Source organism: Macrobrachium nipponense, chromosome 13 (genome assembly GCF_015104395.2).
Source record: "Macrobrachium nipponense isolate FS-2020 chromosome 13, ASM1510439v2, whole genome shotgun sequence".
NCBI classification, from domain to species: Eukaryota; Metazoa; Arthropoda; class Malacostraca; order Decapoda; family Palaemonidae; genus Macrobrachium; species Macrobrachium nipponense.
In genome coordinates, this window is record NC_087206.1 from 15,857,493 (window position 1) to 15,885,264 (window position 27,772).

The 27,772-nt window shown below is 35.9% G+C and overlaps 1 long non-coding RNA gene across 1 annotated transcript in view; it reads left to right on the forward strand.

The window, feature by feature from the left end:
- The window catches only part of LOC135225430 (uncharacterized), a 26,543-nt gene extending 404 nt beyond the window's left edge, over window positions 1-26,139 (forward strand). Inside the window, exons 2-4 of the long non-coding RNA XR_010316952.1 lie at window positions 22,067-22,135; window positions 22,764-22,850; window positions 23,724-26,139. This is a non-coding gene — a long non-coding RNA (uncharacterized LOC135225430). The remainder of the gene's footprint in view (window positions 1-22,066; window positions 22,136-22,763; window positions 22,851-23,723) is intronic.
- Window positions 26,140-27,772: the final 1,633 nt, after the last annotated feature.

Below are 27,772 nucleotides of genomic sequence, written 5' to 3' on the forward strand. Positions count from 1 at the left end.
GTATTGCAAGGGGAGTATGGCCTGCCTCGGGGATAGTGCATGGGGAGGGGACTACTGGCCTGGCTAAGAGGGTATTGCAAGGAGATGGGTACTGGTGTATACCTTGGGGGGTCACTCAGACACCGTTCAAGGGGGGGTGTTCTAACGGGAGGGTGAAACTTTTTTTTTTCAGTGTGGGTGAACTCCCCCTTCCTTTTTTTTTTAATTATCGCGGTGTCGAGAGACGAATTTGCCCTTGAAAGTAATTTTTCAATGCTAGGACATCAGCTGATTGATTAGCTGATGAAGTGAAATGCCTGTAGAGTTTCTTTTAGAAAAGAGATTTCCTTTCTCTTGGATGAAGAGACAAGGAAATAGAAAGAGATTTTCTTTCTCGTGAATGAAGAGAAAATGGTAGTTAACATGCACGGGATGTGTTGTATGTTTTCCTTGTGCCTTGGAAGACAAAATAGGGAGACACAGATTATTTTTTTTATTGTGTTGGAGAAATTACTTTGAAAGTGGTGCATGGTAATGCCCGATGCCGTGAATGGTGTTGATTGTGTGGGTGTGGCAATGGTGGTATGCCATGGTGTTGCATCTGGTGTTGGTTGTGTGCGTTCGACAATGCTGGTGTATGCTATTTGAATTTACCCTTACTTGAGATCTTTGCAAGAGATTTATTACTATGGAGAATTATTGTTATTATTATTAGTGAATAGTATCATTGTATGAGATGTGTCACAGGAGGGTTGCTTAAGTATAATTATCATTACTTGAGACTTGTTTTACGAGAGATTTGAGATATTTCATGGGAGATTATTTGATGATTGTTACAGATAATTATTCATGGAGAATTATTACAATGATATATGGGAGAAATTTTGGGGTTAGTTGTTTGTTGAGTTTTTGTAACTTTGGAGAATATTTCAGTCATTCATGAGCGATGAGTTTTGCTGAATCTTGATGAGTCTGACTGAATCTTGGTGAATTGGGTTGAATCTTGCTGAACTTTTGCTGAGTTTTGTGCTGAATTCCTTGGTGAATGGACAAGCATTAACACTGGTGATATTTTTTTTTTATACTTATACTGGTGATTTTGATGATAGCAAATTTTTGGTGATTTTGCTGATAATGATATTTCTGATACGGATTTTTGTTATACTAATACGAGGGTGCTGTAATGCTATCAAGGGTGGTGAGGTCTTTTTTGAATTTGGGTGGAACTAACAACACATTATTTTTGTTTTCCTTTTTTTTATGAGTTCAGCAGATAATTGCTTGACATCTAGTGAGTCACGGGAGATAGTTAACAATGCCATAGATTTTTCTTTTCTCCTTTTTTGGAAGTTAGCCATCGCTGACACAAGTTTTTTTTATCATGGGTGAATTTGAATTTATTTTTTCTCTCCAGTTGGTGTGAATATTTTTTAACATCTCAGTTCGTGACTTAGAGTCATTGTTCGGGAACGTGTTTGTGTTTTAGCTATTTGATGCACAGTGAGATTTACGGGAGAATTCTTGCACTGTTTTGAATGCATACGTAATGGCACTACTTTTTTTTCTCTGGATATTTGTGTTCCAGAAATTGTGAGTTTTCTTGCACAATACCTTTGTTGTGTTTGTGACAACTATGTGAGAGATAGGAAACTTGGTTAAGTTTTCTAGTGGCCTATGTCGTAGTGCATATGGAGAAGTCTTGGCTAAGACACTTTGAATTTGGAGTTCTCTTATAACTAGTTGTGGCACATTGGTGATTTTTTCTAGAATTTCCTAGACAATTTTATTTGCCGAGTTTTTGCCCTTTTTCAGCAGTTATGCTAAGGAGAGAGTTTTATAGTTTTGGACTATAACATTGAGTTATTCTCTGGAGAATTGAGGTATATTATTTTGGAGTTATAATTTGAGATATAATATATTGGAGATATATTTTTGGCTATTTTGATATTTGCCAATGGTGATGAGAGCTATGTTTAGTTCAATTATTTTGCAGCCATCTTTGTTGCAAATTTAGACACACATTTTTGGAGATTATGGGGCAATATTTGTGAGTGTGTGAGTTAGATGCCTTGAGTGCACATTTTTTTCTAGAGATAGGATATCATTTTTTTTATATTCCTTTTTTGGAGATATATTTTTTGGAGCCTTGTTTTATTCCACATGGAGTATTGGTGAAATAGAGGTAATTATTTTTTTATTTGCCGAAATAGAGGTGATTATTCTTTATTCCTGGAGTGGTGTTTTTTTTTATTAACATATGGCTATCAGGGAAATAAGAGTGAATAATATGTGGATGTGGTTATTAACCAAATGGAGGAAATATTTTTTATAACCAGAGTGGTGTTCTTATTAATATGGTGTCACATAATTATATAAGGAGGTGGAATTAATCTTTGGCGGGTGACCTTTTTTTGTGGTTATGGGAGTTTTGTCTTTTCGAGCAAAGAGAAGATTTCTGTGGTTCTTTCTCTTTGGTTTCGTGACTATTTAGAGGCGAGTGGCATTACTGCATTGTAGTCCTATGGAGATGTGTGCATTTGTTATGTTCACAAGTGTATTATTTTTGGAGGCATATACTTGTGCTGTGTCATGTTGAGAGAATACATCTTTGAGACAAATTTTTGAAAACATTAGTCATATCCTGGAGTTAATTTTGAGGAATGTGTTTACTTCGTGTCAGTTAGACAGTTTTTTTGAGAACCATGAGTTTTCCAAACTTGTGTGTCTGACTGGACATTTTTATGCTGCTTTTCGAGCTCACGTCGGCAGGCGGATTTTCTGCTGACAAGTGATGTGATGAGCCGTGTGCTGACTCTTTTCCTCTGATGGTGATTGATCAGAATTTTAGCAATATCTGGAAATGTTGACAATAGCATTTCACGAAAGCGCATGGGTAAGAGTTTGCTTTCTGGACATGTCCAGTCGATAAAGTTGTGATGTCGAGAAATTCTGTAACTTTACATGGGGCATTTCTTGGGAGAAATGTGGGGTTATGCATATTATACATGTACTATGTATTTTGTGATTGGGGGAAATTTACTTGTGGTTATCTTTATTTTTTAAACTTCCTTTTCCTATGAGAGATGTAATTGGGGGATTGAGCTTAAATAGCATTTCTTTTTGGACGGGAGATGTAATTTATTGGGAGTTGTTATTTACGTAAATGGGAGTTTGACATTAAGTCTCATTGTAATTAATTGTATGAGCAGTAAAGGGTTTTTGCTGTTAAACATTGGAGATTTTTACTGATTTTGTGGGTTGTTCAGATATCAGAGCTTGAGAGAACATTTTTGGGTCTGGGCTTGTTACGTGATTTTTTTTCTCTTGGGATCATTACGATTTTTTCTTTTTTTTACTTATGAGAACATTCGAGTTTGAAATGTGAGTGCAGAAGTCCGTGGAGTTGCTGAGAGTTTATGAGATTGTGTGTGTGCTGATGTGTGAGTTTGGAGAATTGAGTTGGAGAACTTGATGTTTTTTTTCCTTTGAGAGTTACGATAATGACTTATCATTTATTAGTCATATTAAGTGGAGTTAATTGGGAGACGTTCAGTTAGTATTTCTGACTTTTTGAGATCATTGTTTGATAGCAGTAGTATGTCTGGGGTTAATTCTTTTTCGATTGACCAATGACTTGACTGACATACTAACACACCAAAAAGTCGTTTCCCAACGCTAGCAAGACGTCCACCAGCCGTGCAGAGAGGTTGCTGTCGTTTTGTCCGTGGTGATCACGAGAGTCTACAGAGTTCTACAGCGTGTCTTTTGGGGATCTGCAGAAGCCGTGAGAAGTCTTCTACAATGAGGGAGGCATTCCGTCTTCCTACAGTCTGCTACAGGAGCAGCTAGTTGCAGACAAGCAAAGAGGGATATTCAAGAATCCAAAATGAGAAAAAATTCTAGTGTTATTTGGAGATAAAAGCGTAACAGACTTTATTTTATAATGCCAGAGACGTGCAGTTATTACTTGTATTTTATTTAAGCCGGCCAATGTGTTTTATATTACATAAGCTATTTTGTTTGACAATTTTGCTAGGCGGGAGCTAGCATTTCGAGGTGGCCGAGCGGTGTAAGGCCTAGGGTTATGATTAATGATAGATTGCCAATATGTTCGCTGTGACCTATTGGAATGTGGAGAAGCAACGACCCGAGAAAAGCTGATCAATGGGTTTCTGTGGGTGGCGTGAGATAAAACTCAGTTCATGAACTCTTTCCAAAGTGCCTTTGTGAAACTAGTTGCAGCCAGTAATTATGAGGTGCTAACGAAGTGTGCGTTCGTAAGTGCATGTGCGCCTCTTCCTTTTAAAATGTATGATACCCAAGTCTATGGTGGATTTGCATAGAGGCGGCTTTGAGAGAAAGGCAGGATGCGGTGGTGCTCTCCAAAAGTGTTTATAATATAGTGTGTTAAATATTCTGGCTGCTTGGGTGAGTTTTGAACTGTTTTAGCCAAAGAGTGGCTTGTTATCTATTTAACATTTTTGTGGGAATATTCAATCTTTAATCTCTGATTGTTAAACTTGTGTGTGTACTTACGGGGTGTTTCTATGTCTTTGAAACAAGGAACTATGGGGGGACCGAGGGAGTCCCGATGGATAATAGACATTTTGGTGTGACTATTTACTGTTTAGACATTTTGATAGTGGGGTAACTTGAATTAAGTTAGTCTGTGAGAACTAATTGTTTTGCTGTTTTTTCGTTGTTAATAAATGTTTATTTTATAATGCAACTCTCTCATTTTGGTTACCTGTTAGAGTGGAGAGAAAGAGGTGAAGAGAGAGAGAGAGAGAGGTATCGCTGTTAGAGAGAGAGAGAGAGAGTGGTCGCTTGGCGAGAGAGAGAGAAAGGAAAGTCGCGAGCCGTTGGTTGCTTGGAGTAGAGATTTGTTTGTTGTTTGCCTGACGCTCGAGTTACACGTTTACCAAATGAATAATGAGGTTCATAACCTCATTACACACACACACACACACATATATATATATATAGATATATATATATTTATATATATATATATATATATATATATATATATATATATATATATATAGATATATATATATATATATATATATATATATATATATATATATATATATATATATATATATATATATATATATATATATATATATATATATATATATATATATATATATATATATATATATATATATATATATATATATATATATATATATATATATATATATATATATATATATACACATACATACATACATATATGTGTGTGTCTGTGAGTATGATAATGTTATCTATCGTAATTTATGTATATTATAGGACCTAGGTTTCGGTTATCTTATTTTCTCCGGTGAGTAAGTATTAGCCTTAAAGAGAACTTATTCATTTATCTATTCCATTTCTAGCATCAAATAAGTCACTTGCAGTCCATAACATTATCTTGACTCTGTCTAAACTTTTGAGTCTAACTCATCATTCCTCATAGAACTGCTAAGAGCGAAAACTAGACATAGAAGAGGTAAAGGTTGATCTGTCAAGGGGCGGAAGATACCGAAGGAAACTGATTACAGATTACCCAAGATTACCTTCCAAGTTCTCGTTCCAGATTTCATAGTATTTTAGAAGTTCAGTCACTCTTGGGTTAAAGACTAGACCATTTAAATTCTATCTATATATTGGGTGACGCTTGGAAGATATAGTATACTGATACTTTAAAAATTTATTTTCGTGCATTTGAAAATTCAGTTCAGTACCTTTGCTTATTGAGATTACATTTCTGGTCATCAATTTATGAACTGAATATACCCTTTTTCTTCATTATTCCTGCATATTTATTATTTCATCTTTCCTATATGTCTTAATCTTTTATATTAGAATTTCCTAAGCCTCTAGACGGTATCATCGTAAATTATCCTACTTCCTTCAGAAGACAGTACATTTAACTTTAAACATTTTATTTGGGCTCAATTATGGGATAACAGCCTTTAAAAATAATCATATGGCGGAATGAAAGAAAATGTATAAAACTGTCTAAAAAGTGGAACAATAAAAAAAGAAAAATATTCAAAAACATCCTCTTTGGTTGCAGGAAGCTCTATACTAACTTATAATTTGAAACTATTTCTAAATGAAAGGAATATTCCTATTTGATAAGCATGTATTCCTTATGGAATAATGTGCAATAACAACAGTTTTGCACTATTGAAGAATCAAGTGAGATATTGAAGGCTTATTTTTTCATCATAAGGCATAACATATGGATCAGTGGGTACTTGTAAAAATTCTGTAATAGGGAAGTTTTATCCAACAATGTAATATATGTACGGAAATTTTAATGATATCAGACACGCAACGTTAAAACTCATATCTAGATTAATTTCAATTCATAAACCAAATTTAAAAGACAACAAAAATCTTGATCATTGCAGCCTTTATAATTTGTGCGTCATTATTTCATCATAACCGTCACCTAACTATTTGAAGCTTCACCCCGTTCACACTTTCTTAAACGCATTGCTTTAAATTTTGTTTCTTAGAATCCCAAGTTGCCTTCGAAACGTTAGATCGAATGAAGAGTCTTTCTTATCTCTCTGCTGACGGAATTCTTTTTTTCTTTGGAACTTCGCGAAATCTTTTGTAATTTCTCTTAATATCTGTAAAGCGCTAATTCTGGTAGAGTCAGGAATAAGACTCAGTTAGCTGAGCTTCCTAATTAATGCATATTCTCCGTAATTTCTATTGAGCCGGGTCCCTCACCCGTTATTATTATTTTTTTTTACTGCTTTATATCTGCTATAGCCGACTTAACGATATCTACCAACGATTTCTGCCAACCTTCCCATGTTTGCTGTCGTTCCTCATAGTTTTGTTTTCATTTACGTTTGCCTCCTTTACTAACTATTGCTGTAATTCCTTCCACCAATTGTTTATAATAAAAATTAAATTTTTCACTCTGTAAACGAGAGAGAGAGAGAGAGAGAGAGAGAGAGAGAGAGAGAGAGAAATGATTATGGGTGAGTGGTTGCCTTCATCCGAAAGCGGACTGTCAGCAAGTGCTCCATCAAACACAATGATTACACACTGAAGCAATTAAAAAGACTGCCTGTTAAAGCAGTGTGCCTTGGAAGGATCGCATTATGGGCCTGGCTAAGTCTGCTTTAAAATGCTGAGAATGATCTTTCTTTGTCTGTGCGACTTATTCACTCTTGTAGTGAGTAATATTTGCATAATATATAGCAGGGACCTTTTTATTTACATTTCATTAGGAATACTAAATACCGCAAATGGCAGGAAGAAAAACCACATGAGTTAGCGGACTAATTACCTATTTCCGAGGTTTAATTAAGCTGGCTTTCCGCCATTAAGGATTCCCCCATAATGCTGTCATAGACTGCACCTTTTCTAGGAGTCTTATGAAAAGCACCATGCTTGATCCATTAGCATATAAGACTAATGATACATATTACTCATCTGTTGAAATGGTCGAAAAATAGTTTAATTTCCTACACAAACAAGTCTATACTAATTTAATCTAATCCCGGTGTGTCTTCTTAGTACACAAAGGAAATTCAATAAATTCCTTATTTTGAGTAACAGACCACACCCACTTGCTTTAAGCTAAATGTACACCGAGTTCATACAGTCAAATACGTCTTCAGTTATCTATGAAAGAAGATTAGTCCCCAGGAAGGGCCAGGAGGATCTCATTTGTATCTGAAAGTACTGAAGTTATGGGTGGCAATAATGAAGATACTAAACGGAATGGCCTTGTCCGCGCTTCTGGCAGGTCTCGACCAAAACAGTACACCAAATTCTCAGAATGAAACGAGGTTCGTTCTTTACGCCCATAGCTGTCAGGATTGTACAAAGGAAGAGATTGAGAAAAAAATTTGGGTCAGTTTTCGAAACATGTTTCAAAAGAATGGCTTCATCTCATGGTCATTCTTCCTGCTGGTTTCTTAATGAGCCTTGATGGTTATGCTTAAATCCGATGTTTCTGAAATGTTTGTGAGAAACGATTATAATTGTGAGGTAACGGACCAGGTATTGCTTTCCTTCGCGATCGTAAGTCAGTCGTCAATAATTGATTACACCATCAATCACGGTGTTGCAGTGGTCAAGTACTGAACGCAATTTTGTCTCCAAAATGTATTAGAATTTTTGCGCAGGAAGGGAAACATGACGAAATTCTTTCCTTATTGCTAAGAAAGATTGGAAAGTTAAGAGTTCCTTTCCAGAAATTGTTCCTGTTGGTATGAAGTATAACTTATTGAAAAAAAGTCGATGTGTTTTACAACAACAAATTTGAAGTTTAAAAAGGAACCTGTGAATATAAAAAAATGTTATATTCTATTTACATCCATTTGGTCTCCACATTTGATATGGATACAACTGGACTCTACTTTCATACGTTAGTTGTACTTCCTCTGCAACAATCTGATTATTTCACCTTTTGTTAACGCCAAAAACAGTATTTCACCCCTTTTCGTTGTTTTTAACCAATCAATTGTAATGTAGAAATTTTGTGTACACAAAATACAGATCGAATCTGAACGATATAAAATATTATTTTGGCTCATAGTAGCTGTTCAAGAAAATTCCACTAGAAGATCTAATACATCCTTCAAGCAATAAAAAGAGAGAGAGAGAGAGAGAGAGAGAGAGAGAGAGAGAGAGAGAGAGAGAGACAGGACTTCCCTGTTTCATTTTCTTATGCCAATCCAGGACAGCCCGGCGCCATTGCTGTGTTGACAGTGCGATTCGAGTAAACATATTTCCAAATACCTCCCGTCATCGTTAAAGTGCTCCACCCTCTTGCATATATTTGCTTTCAGTTTATGTAATTGAAAGTCCCTTCTCATCTCTAGAATGTGTTGATTAACGAAAGACGAAGTTTTTCGTTGTTATAGCTCCAAAACAGAAAGGTACAGTGACAGGTTGACCTATCAAAGTTGTTAGACGTTGTCTAAAGTCAGCTGAAAACTTCGTCATTTCGATCCAAGTGACCGTAGGACCCATTTCTAAGGACTAGCAAACTTACCCATCTACGATGGGTGATAAAATACGGGTGCAGAAGTGAAAAATTTATATATACTATTTGTTCAGCAATATTAAAATAAGGGCGATTTTTGTACATACCTACTACAGAACCTCTTTGTACACAATATCATCAGTTTGTCCACAACTTAATTTCAAGTTGGCAGAGTCAGTAGCTCTGCTCATGGCCACATACAGTTGGCCATGCGTGAACATGGGTGACGGCAGAAACACACCAACACGATCCAAAGTCTAGCCCTGCGACTTGTTTGCAGTGAATGAGAAGGCCAGGTTGATGGGAAACTGCCTGCGCCGTAACTGGAACGGAAACTGGTTGTCCGAAGGCATCAGAGGAATCCGGGGGATGAACAGACGTTTGCCGGTGTGAGGGCCCGTTGCTATCACTGCTTTGATGACGTGGGAGTTTAGCTCCATAATGGTGTACCTCGTTCCGTTGCAATGTCCATTGGCAAGATCAAAATTCCGAAGCAACATTACTGGGCAGTACTTCTTCAACGATATTTTGTGCACTGGCAGTCCCGATGGATTTAAGTTATTCAAAAAATCTTGCGGATATTGATGATAATTTTCATCTTCTATTGTGTCCGAGCTGAAATATTCGCGACTTTCTCCAGGGAAGTTGTACAGAAATTATGTATGAACATTCGTAAAGTAACTAAGTCTACGGGAATAACCAGCCTCGTTTCACGGCCAGAAACGGCTCCGTTTCAGGGAATCCCTTCTCACCCCCACCCCCTACATTGGATGAAACCCCATTATGAACCATCTTAGGGGTCCCTACCCTAACCCTGCCAAGTTTCATGCCCATCTGACCAGCCGTTTGGCCGTGATTGAATGACAGACAGACAGACAGGCATTACGCCCATTATAGTATGATATGATTCACTATACGTTGATTGCTTTCAGATAATTTAGAAAACTCGTGTTTGCCTAAAAGCTACAAGCCATAAATAAATCTCCAGAATGTCTAGAGGAAAAAGGGTATGTCTCCTCTTAATGACATGGTGGGTAATGACAGCAAAACTTTTAGGCGGTATGACCTTCTTCTTAGTATTACGTTACTTCAAAAAGATCAAGAGATCATATATTACAAAAAGAATAGGCTTGCAATCTAAGGTTCCATGGCCTAAGACTAACTTGATCATTAAGGATGAAATTGAGATGAATGCTTCACCTGATCTTTGCCATTCGCTCAAGAGGCAATGTTTCATTTTATGGACACTTCTTGTGTTTCTCTTGTATTCAGTATTCATTGTTTCTTTAATCACAGACACTGCAGCATTGTATGCAAATGGCATATTCTCATACAGATCAGCTGGAGAAACTCTTAATACCATTACGATAATAGTACCGGTGCTAGTATTTCCTGCTTTGCTGTTTCATTTTCTTTTCAAAAGCAAGAAACTTATAGACTTCATCTTTCAGCTGAGCAACATCACAGAGCACTTGGTATCAAAATCTGGATGGGGGGAATTCAAACTATTTTTCTTGTCTCTCTTCGCCTTCGGAACCATAGAAGCAGCAGTTATAAGTATGTGGAGTCGCTGCATGTCAGCTTATACTTTTTACTGGTGTCAAAAGAATTCTTTATTAATTCTTGATGTGCTTTCCATGATTTTCATGTCATTGTACTCGACTGGGTACTATATCATTGGCTGCAACATTTCTGTCCTCATCAAAAGCCTCAATGTTGCTGCAGAAACGGAATTGGTACTATATGATGCATATAATGGGAAAGGGCTCACGAGACGTAAACTCCTTGAAAGTAGACAAATAATGTTCAGTGTACAACTTGCAAGTGGAAGTAATCTAAATACAAGAAGGTTACACAAAGTCAAAGAGGTTTTTATTAAAATGTCAGAGCTGAGAATTAGCCAGGAACTTATCAATGACTATTTCTTTATCCCTCTGATAGTAATCTTCACAGCAAATACGATTTATATAATCAAGAGTTTGTACGAAGTGGCAATAAGAGACTTACGTCTGACATTATCGCTTTTGTTCGCCAGTTGCTTGTATAATTCGTTCACTATGATACTTCTTTGCTGTACACCTGACTTCGTCATGATTCAGGTAAGAAATATTCTTTTCTATCTAAATGTTTGAATAACCATTTAGAACGGTATGTCATGCAGTGCGCTAATTAGGAAGGAAAAGAGAATTAAAACAAGAGAGAGAGAGAAGATATGAGGAGAGGCTCGAGAGGAGCGGATGAGGAGAGAGAGAGAGAGAGAGAGAGAGAGAGAGAGAGAGAAAATGTCTGATAGTTGAGTTCATATGAAAACCCTTAAAATATACACAGTCATTGCAATGAAGACTATATAAATTTCTTGCAGTATTACACGTGTGTAATCTTTGGGGTAAGTTGAATTCTTGAGAAAACATATAGGTAGTGTCTGAGAGTGCAAACTATTAAAGTTGGCTTTCACCGAGGACGATTCATCAAGCTCTTACACAGAACATTCTGCTATCTTATGGTTAGTATGAATAACACTTGTCTTCGTTGGCTGCTCCTGATTGTTCCTCACTGCTCATTTTAAGTCTTTGTGGCCACTCCCGTAGTGAGTAAATGTCAGTCACTGGAGTTATACATACGTGAGTCTAACAGTGCACACCCCTTGATTTGGGACCACCTTCACGTGGTAAAGGGTCTCTTAAACCCTTGGAGTTACTTCCCGGCTTCGAGTCCAAGAGTTCTATATATTACTACGTGCACACTAGTTTGGATTATGTCTTAGGGAATTTTCCACTTTATATGACCTGATAAACAGGAAAAGGTATCAAAGATGGGACTTGGGTTTACATCCGAAGCTAATAGTGGGAACTACCCGGTAATGTATGGACCTGAGATATCACATTGATTGCTAAAGGACGGAACTATTTTGCAGAGCTGGGACATGGATTCCAATGGTGGCCTGGTTCTGGGGATAGGACTCTCGCCATTCTGTCTGGTTGTCCACCGTGCGATTGGGGTGAGGATGATTGTATTCTTGAAATACTCTCAGTCCCAACAAGCGGGTTTGGCTTACACTTGGGCCACCTTAATTGTGTTTTACCATTCTCTGTGGGATGGGGTAGGGTCAAGTATTTGGGAATCGGCTTTTACTGGTGCCATTGGTGAAGAATAAACTGAAAAGCTGATATGTTTTTAAGATTTTCAGGTTTACTAAATTTTTTCTTGATGATACCTTTTTGGCCTAGATGATGACCCTTCTCGGACAACCTGTATCTGGAAAAGGCTAAGTGCTGTGGCTGAGAGCCTATGATATCATCTGATGACCAAGGAAAACTAACAGTAAAATCGAATCGGCCTCGACAAAAGAACGTAAAAAAAAATCTAAGTATTATTGCATCTTGGAGTAGTTAAAGTAGACTTCTCAGTACATGCTTTATGGAATCATTCCAAGGGAATGGTATTTATACCCCAACTGATGACGTCTTAGAAGGGAAACATGTAAATGAACTAAAAGATCAAGGTGTGATTAAAACTGCAAGAATGAAGAAGTGCTCCACCTCCAAATTTAATTATCACATTGAATTCGACCTTCTCACCAACCGTAATGATAGCAGCATGGTTACGTTTTAAGGTTGATCAATATATCTAAGGACCAAGAAGTTTTTATTGTAAAAAATATGGCCATATGTTAGTGTCCTGCCACACGTGTTAAGTGTAGTGAACCAGCATGGTATACGTTATAAAGAATCAAAACGTATGCATTGTGGTGATACTCATCTATACTCTTCACAAATTTGTGATGTGTACATCATGGAAAAAGAAATCCAGACATTAAGGGTAACGGAATGTGTAACTTTTACAGAAGCCAAACAGAAAATTTCAAGCCAATATGTTAGACTAGGGATATAATTTTCTAGCATTGCAGCTAACCGAAGAAGAAATGTAATTGCTACCAGAGGTGATTCCTTTGGTATAGAAGGAAGGTCTGTGGCGACCTTTACTTCTGGCTCTTTCGAAAGCTGGACCAGTAATTTTTGGTGCTCCTACCTCTTCAGAGGCTGCGGCAGTAAAATTGTTGCTTTTGCCTCTTTGAAGGCTACACCAGTCGTCGCTGTGGAGGCTGTGGTCCGGCCTCTTTGGAGCCCCATTATCTATGTCCGGTGCACTAGGTGTGAATGGTGCCCCTGATGTTTCAGAGGATACACCAGCTCATTTTTTCCTTGCTACGATTCTCAGGGAGGATTGCAATATAGAATAGTTATGTATCTATACTACAATCGAACATTTGTTGAGGAGCCCCTCCTCAACAAATTTTAGATCTCATATATATGCAATATATGTGTATGTATGTATAACTTATATGAACAGGTATGAATTTTAATAGAAAGCTAAAAATAAATGCGTAGATTTAAAAAGAGTTTCGTAAGATATATATATTATATATATATATATATATATATATATATATATATATATATATATGTATGTATGTATGTATGTATATTATCTATTATCTATTATATCTATATCTATCTATCATCTATATCTATCTATCTATCATATTATATAATATATATATATATATATATATATATATATATATATATATATATATTTTTTAATTCCTTTTGAAATTTGCTGCGGCACAAATAACCTGTATGTTGTGATGCCAGTTTTAGCAGCCAAAAATTAATCAATCTAATAGGGCAGAATGAACATAAAAGGCACCATTAAACACTGCTTATGCATTTTAACCATATATTTCCGGTACGAAATCTTCATTTTTCTGGTTATTTGTCTACTATCTCTACCAAACAACAACGCAGTTTTCTTGCCATTAAAGTTGTTTGCATACATAACACAAGAGCCCTTCGTACTTATCAAGAGAGAGTTCAATCAGTTAATATTCTTCCATGTTACTGCTTTCACAACACATCCACTGTCTGTATCTGATATCACTCTTGGCAGTCAACTGCGATCTTGCATTCATGCAAATACTGCCGAAAGGAGAACTTTGCCGTTGTTTTTCTCCTAGCTAAGAGTCGAAGACTTATCTTCTCTTTATTCAACAAAAAGGCTATTTTAGACTACTTTGGCATGTATGGAGATTCTGCAGTGTCCGTCCACTTGCTGACATTATGGGTGACAATAATGAAAGCGGGACGATTCTATCCACATTCTCAAAGTGCCTTGATGAACGCAGGCAACCAAAATTTGACGGTGATAAAAAGCTTCCCCATCATACCCCTGAGGTCAACGACTACTGACCCAAAAAGGAAGAATATAAAAAAAGGCTTTATACCGCTCTTCTAAATCTAATTAAAAAGTAATGTATGATATGACCATGTTTTATGTTTCTGTTACTCAATCTTTGTTGTTATTCACATTAAAGAGTTGTTGGAAATGCTTGTAGGAGGCCATTTTCCTTCCCAAAGACTGGGAAAGTGCCATTTTCTGATTTGTATGGGCCTTTTCATTCATATTGTTTTCAGTGGCAAGAGGATGATGTTTCTCATTTAGAAGCTACAAGTCATTGTCAGACCCTCGATGCTAAGAGGGAAATAGTCCGAATTTAAATTATTTTTCTTGATAGTATTTACTTTTGGATCCAGTTTGGTTATAGCGATAAAGGCATGGATTAATATGATTAGATACTGTGATCATTACAAGTTTCAGTCTTACTCACAGGTTTTTGCAGATATATTTTTCTTTCATGTCTATACTTGTTCACTTGGTTAGTATAGCATTGGATGTACTTTTTCTTCTATAATAGGTCGCTTTAACAACATGATAGAACAGGAGTTACTAACTTATGACAAGCAGCTTGATTATGTTTCTACAAGACATCAGGTTTCCATGAGAAGAATCAAAAGAATTGACATTGTTGGTGGAAAGCAAAGGGAATCCGAAATGGCTTGTGAATATTTCTTGATGATGAATGGCGTGAAGAACTGTCAAGAAATGACCAATGAATATTTTACCTTACCTGTTTTGGTCACATTTACAGCAACGGTCGTTTATGTTACTGTATTTTTTCAGTATAAGAAAATATATTGTTTATATTACATATGTTTACCTAATATTCTTCAGTATTTATGACTTAGTCACCTTGACTGGACTCTGTTTCACTCCTGACTTCGTCTCAAATCAGGTACTCTACATTAATTCTAAAAATTAACTAATAATTTTTCAAGTAACTGAAAACACGTGAATGGTTACCCACTTAGCATCTTTCCAGCAATGCTGAACATGCTAAGTTGGCAAGAAGCGTCCTTGTTGTATCATTGCAACTTGACAGTGGTTTTAAGGAAATGAAGAAAATAGTTAACTGTAAATAAGTTATTCATTTTTTAATGCTTTAATTTAACCTTATGAATTAATCTATAAAGTCTTCGCGGAGCAAACTCCTCTATTCTTCTCTCTATGTTAGTCTTATCTTTTAAGGAAATGAAGAAAATAGTTAACTGTAAATAAGTTATTCATTTTTTAATGCTTTAATTTAACGTTATGAATTAATCTATAAAGCCTTCTGAAGAAAATAGTTAACTGTAAAATTTACAGTTAACTATCAAATTAAAGAATTAAAAAATGAATAACTTATTTAATGTTATTAATTTTTTAATTCTTTAATTTAATTTTATGAATTAATTTATACAGTTTTCGCGGAGCAAACTCCTCAATTCTTCAAATAACATGATCATTCAATTTTTAGATTCTCATTCGGATACCAGGAGTGACTTAAGTCTAGTGGGGTAGAGGTATGAGCAAAATAAAGTGAATTATACTATCCTTTAGTAAGAAAGGGAAATGAACCCAAGTAAAACATCCCAGTTTTCTGATGTGCAGTCGTAAGGCATCCATCATAAAAATAAACTAATTTTCACCTGAGTGCTGTACTATTCAGATCTTTTATTGTTTCCAAAAGCAAAATATCATTGAGGGTTTGATGAAAAATGAAATCCACACGACCGGTATGAAAACTATTAAGTCATGTCCTGAATCTTCATTTCATTGGAGTTCGCTGACTTAGATTGCAAAGAGAGAGAGAGAGAGAGAGAGAGAGAGAGAGAGAGAGAGAGAGAGCTTACTTCCGCCATTTATGGACACAGGGCCAGAGCAATATCGGTCAAATTATCCCTTAACGAAAGTCGAGTAAACATTTGCAAGATACATAACGTCATTGCTAACAAACTCAACTCTACAGTTTATATTTACCTTCAGTTTTGTTAAGTATGAGTTCCATAACAATTAACAGGCATCTATATGTCAGTCGATCTAAAAAACAGTCTTTATCTCGTGTAATAACAAAAAGTGATAGTCAAGTTCATGGGGAGATTTGCCAAGGTTACCAGAGGTTGTTCAGGCACACCTGAAAATATTTGCTATTCCTTTGGAAATCTTTCTCAAAGCATACTTCATTATGTATAAAAAGTTTTGTCATTAATTCAGAGAACTCTTGCTTTCTCTTTGAGTAAAACAAACATCCTCTTGTTTTTTAGAGGTTGCCTACTAATAGTGAAGAAAAATATCTCTCCAGAGTATCTTGAGGAAAAGGGGTGGTGTATCATCATACTGAGGTTATGGATAATACTAATGACCTTATTTCAAGTCTCAGCTTACTTGAAAGCGCTCAGGATACCAAATGCTGAAATGAAGGTCTAAAAGCCCAAATTCCTCAGTGTAAATCTAACCAGATCAGAATGATTGAATTTAGAACGAATGTTTGCTCTAATCTTGGGAAGTTTCTCAAAAGAGCTGTTCCATTTAGTGGCGCTTTCCTTATAATGCCACAAATATTTTTTGATATAACAGAACTAAAATCAGATAAGAACTTATCAATTAATAGTTTTTCATATCTTTGCTTATATCTTTTGCAACAATTTCTATTTTCATAATCAAGGGTTCATACGAAGTGGCAATAATCGACTTACATGAGCCATTACCTTACATATCCACCAGCTGTTTATGTAACTTTGTCAATCTTACTTCTATTCTGTCAACTTGACTTCGTCAATATTCAGGAAAGGAAATAGCTCTCCAACTGAAAGGGGTTTAGGAGTGCCATATGAATAGTGATCTTTTTCTTCTTATTACCAATGGAAATATTTCACGATTACCGTGTAATAAGCAAAATAAGGGGAGTAACCTCATTGTCTGTATGAGTCCATTTCATTAGTCTGTCTATTCAGTACTCAAAAGGACCATTCACACTTGAATTCCCAACTTCTTAATTTTTACAAGTTCGGAAATTATTTGGAGAGAGAGAGAGAGAGAGAGAGAGAGAGAGAGAGAGAGAGAGAGAGAGAGAGAGAGAGAGAGAGAGAGAGAGAGAGCAGTAATAATGAGTTATGAGGCAAGTTTCTCCCTTGGTAATTCATTAATCATTTTCGTAACCCTTCACAAACATGATAATCCACCGCACCCATGTTAGTTTACACAGTACTCGTTAGTCCAAAACACTTTGGGCTCCAGGCATAAATCGATCTAATCCATTCTATCTCCATCATATTTCTAACAAAAAAGTCAAGAATTGACTTCCAATTCATAAAACGAGACTCTTCCTAGGAAAATGTCTAGAGATACCGAAGTGTGTCTGAAATTATTGAGCGTCTGAATGACAAAAATGAAGGGGCTGGGAGGCACGGACTTACCCACGCTTTTAGATGGCCTCCATAAATTCAGGATGCCAAAGTCTGAGAATGAAACCAATTTCATCCTTCAATTACATGGCTGCAAGGAGTACAGAGCAAAGGGAGAGGAAGAGCAAAATACTTGTACCAATCTTACGAACGCTCTTAAAAGGAAGTGTTCAATCTTATGGTCATACTTTGTGCTTCTTTGCTATTCTGTGTAAGTTTTCCTATTCCTAAATAGTTTTGACAAAAACATTTGTATGAGGCAATTTTTCCTTTAGAAAAACCTATTGTCTTATTTTCAGTTATATTATTAGTTCCTGCACTAATGCGCATTGTGCTATTGTTCCACCTAGTTCTCAACAGCAAGAAACTGGAGATAATTACCTTTAAGCTTCATACCATAAAACAAACTTCCATACAGGGTACAAGATGGGCGGAATTTAAGCTTTTCCACCTACTGGTTCATACTTTGTTGTGTTTAGAGGTTTTAGTGATGAAAGAATGCACTATTTACGGCATGTTCTGCAAGGAGTATTGGTGTAAGGATTTCGCTTTGTGTGGTCTTGATTTGCCGTCTGCTGTAATGTTTACGTTTATTTCTGTATACTCTCTTGGTTACTATATACTATTGATTCTCAGAATGGATATATAATCTATTTGCCATTCTACTCTTTACATAACTTTATCACCTTGGTAGCTTTCTGCTGTTCTGATTTCGTTACATGTACGGTAAGCGATATTAATTGTTTGCTATTTTTATATCTCGGTTTGTGAAGAGCAGCAATTCCTGTGGTTTATGTAACGATAATTACAGTCTCTCTCTCTCTCTCTCTCTCTCTCTCTCTCTCTCTCTCTGTAAGTCTTTCATTTCACGCATAACTTTACAATCAAAGTTGCTTACATTGGTCATTGGGTATCCTTTTGATTGACAAATTCTGACAATCATGTCACATCCTATAACATATTTACATTAACAATTCGGTTCAGGGTGTTTCCATTTTCCAAACAAACAAATGCATGGTACTGATTTTAGCTTGCATATACACTCATTCTCATACTTATTATTGCTTGTAATGAAAAGGTGTCGAATTCCTAGATGAACATGCCCAACTTTCTTTTTCCATTTCCGATTTTTTCCCTTTGGCATTAACACCCATTCTGGAATTAGAATCATTCAGGTTTCCAGAAGTCTTCCGTGTATTTTCTTTAAAAAGCACAGCAGCATGTAAATGGGACAACTACAAGATTCAATAACGGGCACCTAAGTTTTAATAGCCCTTTACCTGGTTGGAACATATTGATATAGTTCATGCTTGCGAGCGCTGCTGTAATAGGCACATCGTTTATATAGTAGAGTGTCACTGTTGAAGAAAAGTGCATATTACAAAATCTACAGCAATGAGAGAGAGAGAGAGAGAGAGAGAGAGAGAGAGAGAGAGAGAGAGAGAGAGAGCACTAACGTTTCTGGGAATATTTTTCCTTATTTCAAGATGATCCAAATGTAAACTTGCCATCAACTAAACTGTTTACTTAGCACAAAATATTGAATGGACTACTTGATATTTCATGCCACTGCAAACAAACTCCACCCTCCGGCCTTAGTTTGTCTTCAAATAATCCATAAAGGTCCTCTTTTCACCACAAAATACTTTGTAATGATCCACAAGTAGTTTACTGCTTAGCGCAGTTCTCGCTTAAGAATCACAGTTTCTTTGTGGTAGAAACGCTTCAGTGACTTTTCGATGCCTCAAGGCAATGGAATCACTCTTAAGCTACTCAGACTATGGGTACTATTCATGAGGATGTTCGGTGCTTTCTCTGTAATGTCAGTCCTCGATTATTTTAGAAAAGTGGAGAAACTAAGTGCTAATGTCGAAGAGAGGTCTACTTTTCCTTACTGTCGTTTCAGGACTCAAGTGAGGACAAATCCTCAGTTTGATTTCGGGTATTCCTTTAAAAAGAAGTGTTCGGACCTGTGGTCTCTTCTTGTGCTTCTTTTATACCTCATCCTTATCGTAACGATCATCACCGAAAATTTAACGGTTCTTAAGGGGCACATTTCCTTCGAAAAATCTGATAAAGCTCTAAGGTCTGTCGTAGCATTGGTACCTGGATTCATATTCACAATATTGTTATTCCATCTACTTTTTAACAGCGAGAAGCTTAGTCAACTCATCTTTCTGCTTCATTTGTGTTTAAAAAATATAGCAACAAAATCAAGATGGACAGAGTACAAGTTATTTTTCTTGGGTTTCTTTGCTCTGGGATTCGAGCAAATTTCATTGATAAAAATGTGGATTTATTTGAAAACGACGTGTACGGAATACTGGTGCCAGGCTAATTCTCAAATTCCTCTCGATTTGATATCGTATATTCTCATGTCCATATATGCTTTTGGGTATTATGCTGTTGGCTGTCATTTTTCTGCTCTCATTGCTACCTTCACCAAGACTGTTGAAACAGAGTTGGCATTATGCGGCAAAAAGGATAGAAATCATCTCCCATTACATAAGGAATGGAAAAAAGGACAGATAGCAAGCATGGAAATAGGTAATCAAGATGAATGTGAAAGGAAAAGGAGGAGTAACGCTGCCAAAGAAATGTTTTTCAAGATCACAGAATTGAAAACTTGCCAAGAAATGACTAACGAATACTTCTTCATACCCATCCTTCTAATCTTTTCCTCAATGGTTTTGTATTCATTGGTAAATTTCTTCCAGGAATCTTTCGAACTATTCCTGTCTCTCACAATTGTGATCTCTGTGAACTTTTTTTATCACTCTGTCACATTGATAACTATGTGCTGTACTCCTGACTTTGCCACAGCTCAGGTAAGGAATAAATGATTTTTAAAATAATTTAAACTCATATCTACTCTAGTTATATTATCTTATTCATCTTTCTGTTTATATGGAAAGGCGCATTAAACTAACAAAGTAGGTAGCTTGGCGGATTACCATGAAAACTAACCCTTGCCTTCAATTTTGTTTGTTCTTCATTCGAGACACTTAAACCTTAAATTCACACTTATTGCCCTCGCCCAGCTGATGTAGCAGTCTTGGAATGCTATTTTGTATTGCGTGTTTACTCCTTTATTTCTATATTTTCACAAATTTATCCTGTAAACAGTTTTGACTCGATTTTAGTCTTAATGATACCGTTGCAATTGAATTTCAGTTTTTGCACGTTCGTTGAACATATCCTGATATTTGAAAAACACCTTATTTCAAAACTTCATTATTCTTCGTCTCGAATCCTGATAGTATGATCAACTAAAATGCGTGTTCGTCAAAAGTTTATGGATTAAAATAAGCTTTCTCAACATTCCAAGTAAAATATTTTATTATGACCCAATTCATGTACCTTAATTTCTAAAGAGTTTTATTGCACGCTGCGATAAGGATCAATTTATTAACTAATACAATATTCCCGCACGTGCAATGTATAACTTTTTGTGAAAAAAGAATACATTTTGTCATTTTCCAAAATAATATTATGAATAGAAGTGGGTTGAATTCATATCGTCGTTTTTGCTAAATACGGTACATAATTCATCTATTTTTAAAACTTATCATAAATGTAAAAACGAGAAATTATGATCTGCTGCAAAATAATATGCTTGCCACAATTTCTTGAACGCAAATTATTTTGTGGTGATCATATCAGGTTTACTTTGAAATCCTGAAACTATTAAGTGTCTTACACATCTTCCTGCGTCACTTGAAATACAACAGAAAGTATAGAATTGTTCCACCATTGTGGTGAACGTATAGACGCTTCTGTTGTCCTTCTGATAAGGAATTGAACCAAAGGACCTCAAGGATCCATAAGTTTTCGACGGCATATATTAAAACTTTCATTCTAAACCAAAATAACAAAAATTTCACCAAGATAATTGTGTCATGAATTAAAATTCAGGGGCTGTTCAACATTAAAGTAAAACCACACTATAGGGGAAACTTCACGACCATTTTTAGTGAACACTTTCCCTCTAGTAGTAACTACTGATGGAAGATAATTTATGTGATATCTATTGTGTCGACCATATTCTCGTCAAATTTGCCTTTTCGTTCCAGTACTATTAAAAAAGGCAAACAAACAATCAGAGCTAGAGTATGGTGAAAATACAAGTATACTAATATCAGCCTTTTAAAAAAATTCAGTCGATATTGTTTTCTTTTTACATGAAACGTGTTTCCAGACGAGATATAATAAACTAACATAGTGCTTGTTCATAAAAGGTCATAGGAACGTTAAATTGCAAGAGATACTGATAATATCATCTTTATGGTTCTTTCTATAGGTTCATCCTTTAGCTTATAAAAATCATTTATGCGTTATTCATAGCTTTGTAGCCCTGTTTGAGTATTTGAAAAGATTTATTTAACCTATGTTGAAATTATCTTTGTAAACATCAGAATTCTAAAATTTGCAGTCATTTTATGCTTTTTACCCACAGCTGAGGAAACTACGGTTTACTGTGGCCAAGTGGAGGATTGCCGCTTCAGATCCAGAGCTTGAAAGTAAGGTGGGTGGGTGAGCTGGGTTTTGCTTCAAGTAAAAGTTATCTGGCATCTGCATTTAAGTATGCATTTAAAGTGTTCGCATTTCAAAACAATTTAGCACAAAGAATGCAAAGTAACTGGAGTTAGGATTAAATTCTAACTTTTATAAGCTGTCTTGTGAAACGTTCCATATTGCTTAATGCTAAACAATTCGATTTAATCACAACTAGTAATAAACTTTTCACTTTGGAAAATTTGCTGATTAAACCGAAAATTAAACAAAGAAAAGATTTTATCATAAGGAAGGTTTCTATTTATGCCAGAACTTAGGAAAGTACCGTGCTTCTTACTACTATAGATATTGAAGTCTAATACCAATAAGAATGTATTTCAAATAACCACAATTCCATTGCTTTTACTTATTCTTATGTGTGAATGTTCAAATTCCCTAAAGAATTCAACCCAAGAATCAGAAAATATCATCTGCATCCGGTGAGTGGCGAATGGATACAGATCAAATATAGCTTTAGATGAAAATTAAACAATGGTAGTTGGGATTCTAAAGTTAAGCATAAATCAACATTTCTTTAATTATGATTTTTGATAAAAATGACCTGATATTGTAATGACTGCTTTTATATCCATACTTAGTTGACATCTCTGCTGGACCTAATAGATGGGTTTCCGCCCTTCAGCATCGGTGGGTTCTTCGTGGCTGCCAGAGCCAGGCTTATTGACGTAAGTAGTATTACTGATGTAACTAGTATTCAGAGTTAGACATAATGATGTGAGTGATGTCCAGATGCAGATTATTGGTGTTTGTATTCAAGAGGTAGTGCTTTTAGGGAGAGTATTCCCTTCAATGAAATTTATGGATGTGAATAATGTCCAGAGCTAGAATGACTGACTGATATCTGTAATGTTGTGATTAATATCCAAATCCCGCATTTTTCTTCTAGGTATTGTTTAATGGTATGATTAATGCACAAACTGGGTTTTTGTACGTGAGTGCGACTAGCATTTAGGGCCAGAGTGACCGATGTGAATACTGTTTTGAGCCAGATTTTCAGATGCCCAGATCATTTTTACTGGTGAGAATAAGGCCTGTACCAAGACTTGACATGCTTAAAATTAAGTTACGTTCATTTGCCTACAGAATACCGGGCCCGGTTCTTGTCAGGTGCATATTCTTCTAATAACTGTTAGGTTTTAAGTTTTTCTTAGTGACAGTTGCTCTTTTTTTTATTAGTTTGATGCCAATATAATTATCAAAATTTGACATATTTCAGCATAGAAGTGGGTCTCTCTCTCTCTCTCTCTCTCTCTCTCTCTCTCTCTCTCTCTCTCTCTCTCTCTCTCTCTCTCTCTCTCTCTCTCTGTCCTTCCTTTGCTAGCTGATATTTATATTCTACGTGTTAATTGTCCCGCATTCAGTAAGTTTCCAGCACATTTCTAACAGGAGAGAGTGGCATGGTTTGGCAAAGATTTCACAATATTTAAAAATCAATATCCCACAACCGAGCACAAGCGAGAACATACCCGAGAATAATTTTTCCGTTGACTTTTTTCTTAGCAGGGACAACTACTGTTTATTCTATTCTGTTGTTGCAGATCGCCAGCTTCACCGCTACTTATCTGGTCATCTTGCTACAATTCCAGGCAGGAGAAGATTCTAATAAGTCATAATATAAAAGGCAAGGCTTCGGAATCGACTGGTTGATGCCCTTCGTGAAAATATGGGACTTTGATTTTCTACACAGGTAGAATTTAAAAAAAAAAAAAAAAAAAAAAAATCAAGTCTTCAGGTCATCATGGATTTTACCGCATAAAATCCCAAAATTGTTAAACGCATTATAAAGGTGGAAAATTACCTTGAACAAGATCATTTATTGTTTACCAGATCATCTTCCACATGATAAAACATAACGAAAGTCTGTAATAGAGCCATGCACGATGGTGCATAAATGATAAATTAAATATTTCTTTCACTGGGTAGGGTTCCATACTAAGAAAGCGTCCAGAAATTACTGCTACTCTTATGTTTTACTGTTAAGTCATGCTGTGTATATAGTCCCAAATTCACAAGAGTATTAAAACAGCAACATGTATAGATTCAGTGTAGCACACTTATAAACCAATTCCCCAAAGGAATGACAAGCATATCACTCTAGTATGATTGTCTGTACTTCACTTTTCTTGTTGTCTTCTCTTACAACTTTTACTTTAAAAAAAATCTGCATGATGTATTTCACCACACACCTGTATTACATAATTTTAGTGTTGCCATTGGCGGTAATGTTGTGTAACACGTGTAAGGCAAGTCAAAATAGACATTCTTCCCAATGGTTTTAAGGTAATGACAGGCATCGGATTTGGAGAAACATTTCCAAATTTCACTTGAACTCCAGATTGCTTTATAATTGTAACATCACTGAATGAAATGATGTAACTGCCTATGACTGTCGGTGTTTTGTAAGCCTTTGGACAGTTCAGGTACATCCACTGGTATGAAAGATACTTGAAGGATTATATCTAATTATAGATATGTGCCCAAAAATAGTCATTTGACGGTTTAATGCCCTTTCTAGTTGTAGGATTGAAAAAGTCTAGAGCATTTGAAAAAGGAAATACTTTTAATTTTCCTTAATTGTGTTATGCCATCCCTTTTGGGGTAGGGTAGGAGGTGGACATTTGGGAGTCGGCTCTCACTTCTGCCATTGGTGGAAGCATAAACTTCATGAAAGGCTGATGATATCTTTTTAAGAATTTTAGGTTTAATTCTTTTATTCGATCTTTATGAATAGTAAGAATAAAGAACCGAGTACCACCAACCCCCCTTCCCCACCCTGGAACCTTCCAGAGATATACTTTTGTAGATATTTTCATTTATTCACGGTAGAAATGTCCAATGAGGCATTGTAGTCAATAGTTTTAGATCACTCCTCGCAGTTTTCAAGGATGGCTCAAAGTCAGATGCTGACGTCGCCATTGGAATGTCTTTTCCTGATACAGAAAGCAGCGGGGGATTATCATGTGTTGCAGCCATTTCTTAACTCAGAATAGAAAATATATTTTAACTCAAGAAGTGTTCGTCAGTCAATGGAATCTTTTAACCCTTTAAACCCTCCGATTTTAGAGATATTGGAATGGGGGCTTTTAGTGAAAAGAAGACGCAATGAAATCAGTTTTTGCTAGAGGTCTTCACCTCTTGGGATGGTTGGGAACAAGCAAGCTGATCAACTTACTAAGTAAGCAGTCACCTCCCCAGAACCCAGAAGATGTCTACTACTATACCGGGATGCAAGTCCTCAAGTAGACCAGAAAATTAAAAAGTTTTGGCAGTCCCTTTGGGAAAATATTTTAACGAATCAAAAAATGCGCAGTATTACGTCATCAGTGTCTCCTTTGTCATATCATTATATGCCAAAGAGACAAGAAACGATGTCGTACCAGCTTAGGATTAGACCTACAAGACTCATGCATGGGTTCTTGATGTCCGGTGAAAATCCTCCATTCTTGAATGTGAGACATTTGGTGGTCGAATGTCCCTTGGGATTCTAAGGCATAGATTCCTCTTTTGCAGCGATTCTCGGGGAGACCGTAATTTAGAGCAGCTTGTATATCTTTTGTTAGGGAGCGCTGGCCTCCTCAAAATTTAGATCATATACATTGTGCATATGTATGTATATTATATGTTTTACAGATATGATTAATATTTATACTTTTAGGCATTTTTACATGAGACCCCTTTAAACTTATTTATTTACTTATCTTTTTAATTTCGTATTTAATTTTCTTACGGCGTCAATAACCTAGATGCCGTGACCCCTGTTTTAATAGCCAGAAATCAATGAATTCCTCTCTATATTTCTGCAAACAAAAGAAACGACTTCGGAATAGATATCGCTATATGTTTTTAAAACAAATTGTAAAACAAGGAATTAAATTATACCATACCGTAGCATAAAACGAATACCTCAGAAAGTAAAGAAGAAAAAAATTACAGTTTATGTCCACTAAATCGTCACCCCAGATATAAATAAGAATAATGAGTCATTTGCACTTACAATACATAAATACCTTTCTAGAGCAAAGATAAAGCTCAGACATATAGGTTGATTAATGATATTTGATGAATAAACTCTTTATGCAGAGAATATAAATCGGCAAAATCGACACAGTAAACTATTTTTCAAAGTTCAAGCAAAAGCGCAAGGGAAGTTTTTGAGACGAATCAGTTACGGATTTTTTTTTTCCAAAATTTCAAAATTTTTGGTTTATCTGATTATTAAATTCTAAGGAAACTGATTTTTAAAAATAAATTTGACTTGCGTAAATAAATGAATGATAAAAACACAATAAACAAGGATCCAGATTTTCCCCAAGTTGATGACTGAAGATAGGGCTTCATCAGGTATTAGCGAGCGTTCCTTTATATTTCCTATGGTACTTGAAGTGACCCAACATTAAATATAGACCTATTCATAAATATAGGTTTAAAGAATCATGCCTACTCTTTGAAAGTTAGTAATTTGTTTCAATTAAAAGTAATCAAGATCTGTATGGGTAAAGTCTACTCTAGAATATTCTCATTTTCATTGAAATGCTACAGAGTCCTTATATTTACCTATCAAAGAAATAAAATTTGGAATCCCTTTTGCAAATATATTTTTCATACAGTTCACTAAGAGCAGATTGATAGTTGTGTGTAAGGCTGAGAAAGTCCTATGATTGATCTGTGGGACATCGGCTTCGTAACGGCAAGTTTTACTTTTATTCTCTGTGGTATAAGTGGAGTTACAATTACTTTGGCCCTCCACACATGTATAGTATGTATGTGCACTTGCTCATACGTGTGCTTTCCACTTCATGCATACCGTGAAGTTGAAACTACTATATTAATTAAATCTACTATATTATTTCCGAAAGATACGGGAAGAAAACTATTGACGATAAGAAATTGATAAGGAGGCCCATGCCCTATCACTTTCTCAAAATATAAGTATTTGAAGTATAGTCCTATTCACTGTCAGTCTCAAAATATAAGAATTTGACTTATAGGTCTATGGCTGTCATTGCCTCAAAATATAAGATATCGACGTGTAGGCCTATGGCTGTCATTACCTAAAAATATAGGAAATCAACGTCTGGGCCTATGCCCTGTCCTTGCCTCAAAATATACAAAATTAATGTGTAGGTCTCTGACCTGTCATTCTTTCAGAATATAAGAAATTGACGTGTATACCTAATCTCTCAATGACATTAACATTTGTCAGGGCTGCATAAGTCTATACTTCATTTCAATGAGTGCGATCTATGTGGGATCACATATGTAAGGCCAACACCAATAAAAAAAAGCAAGATGCTTTCGTATTTAGTATGCATATGACAAAAAAAAAAGTTGCCTAGGCAAAATTATCCAAGATCTTCATAATGATATATAACTTAAATTATCTTTTATTTGAGATATCAATTGCATATGTCACAACCCTCGGAACTCAAATCTGTGGTTGGTGTCATGATTCATGTATGAAACTCAACATTACCGAACGAGTTAAATCCGTACATCATTTGGACTATTAACTGGTGTGACGTCATTACCCCACCGAGAGCTAGCCTATCACTGGCGTGCAGTGGGCGGGGCTTAGCTGTAAAACTAG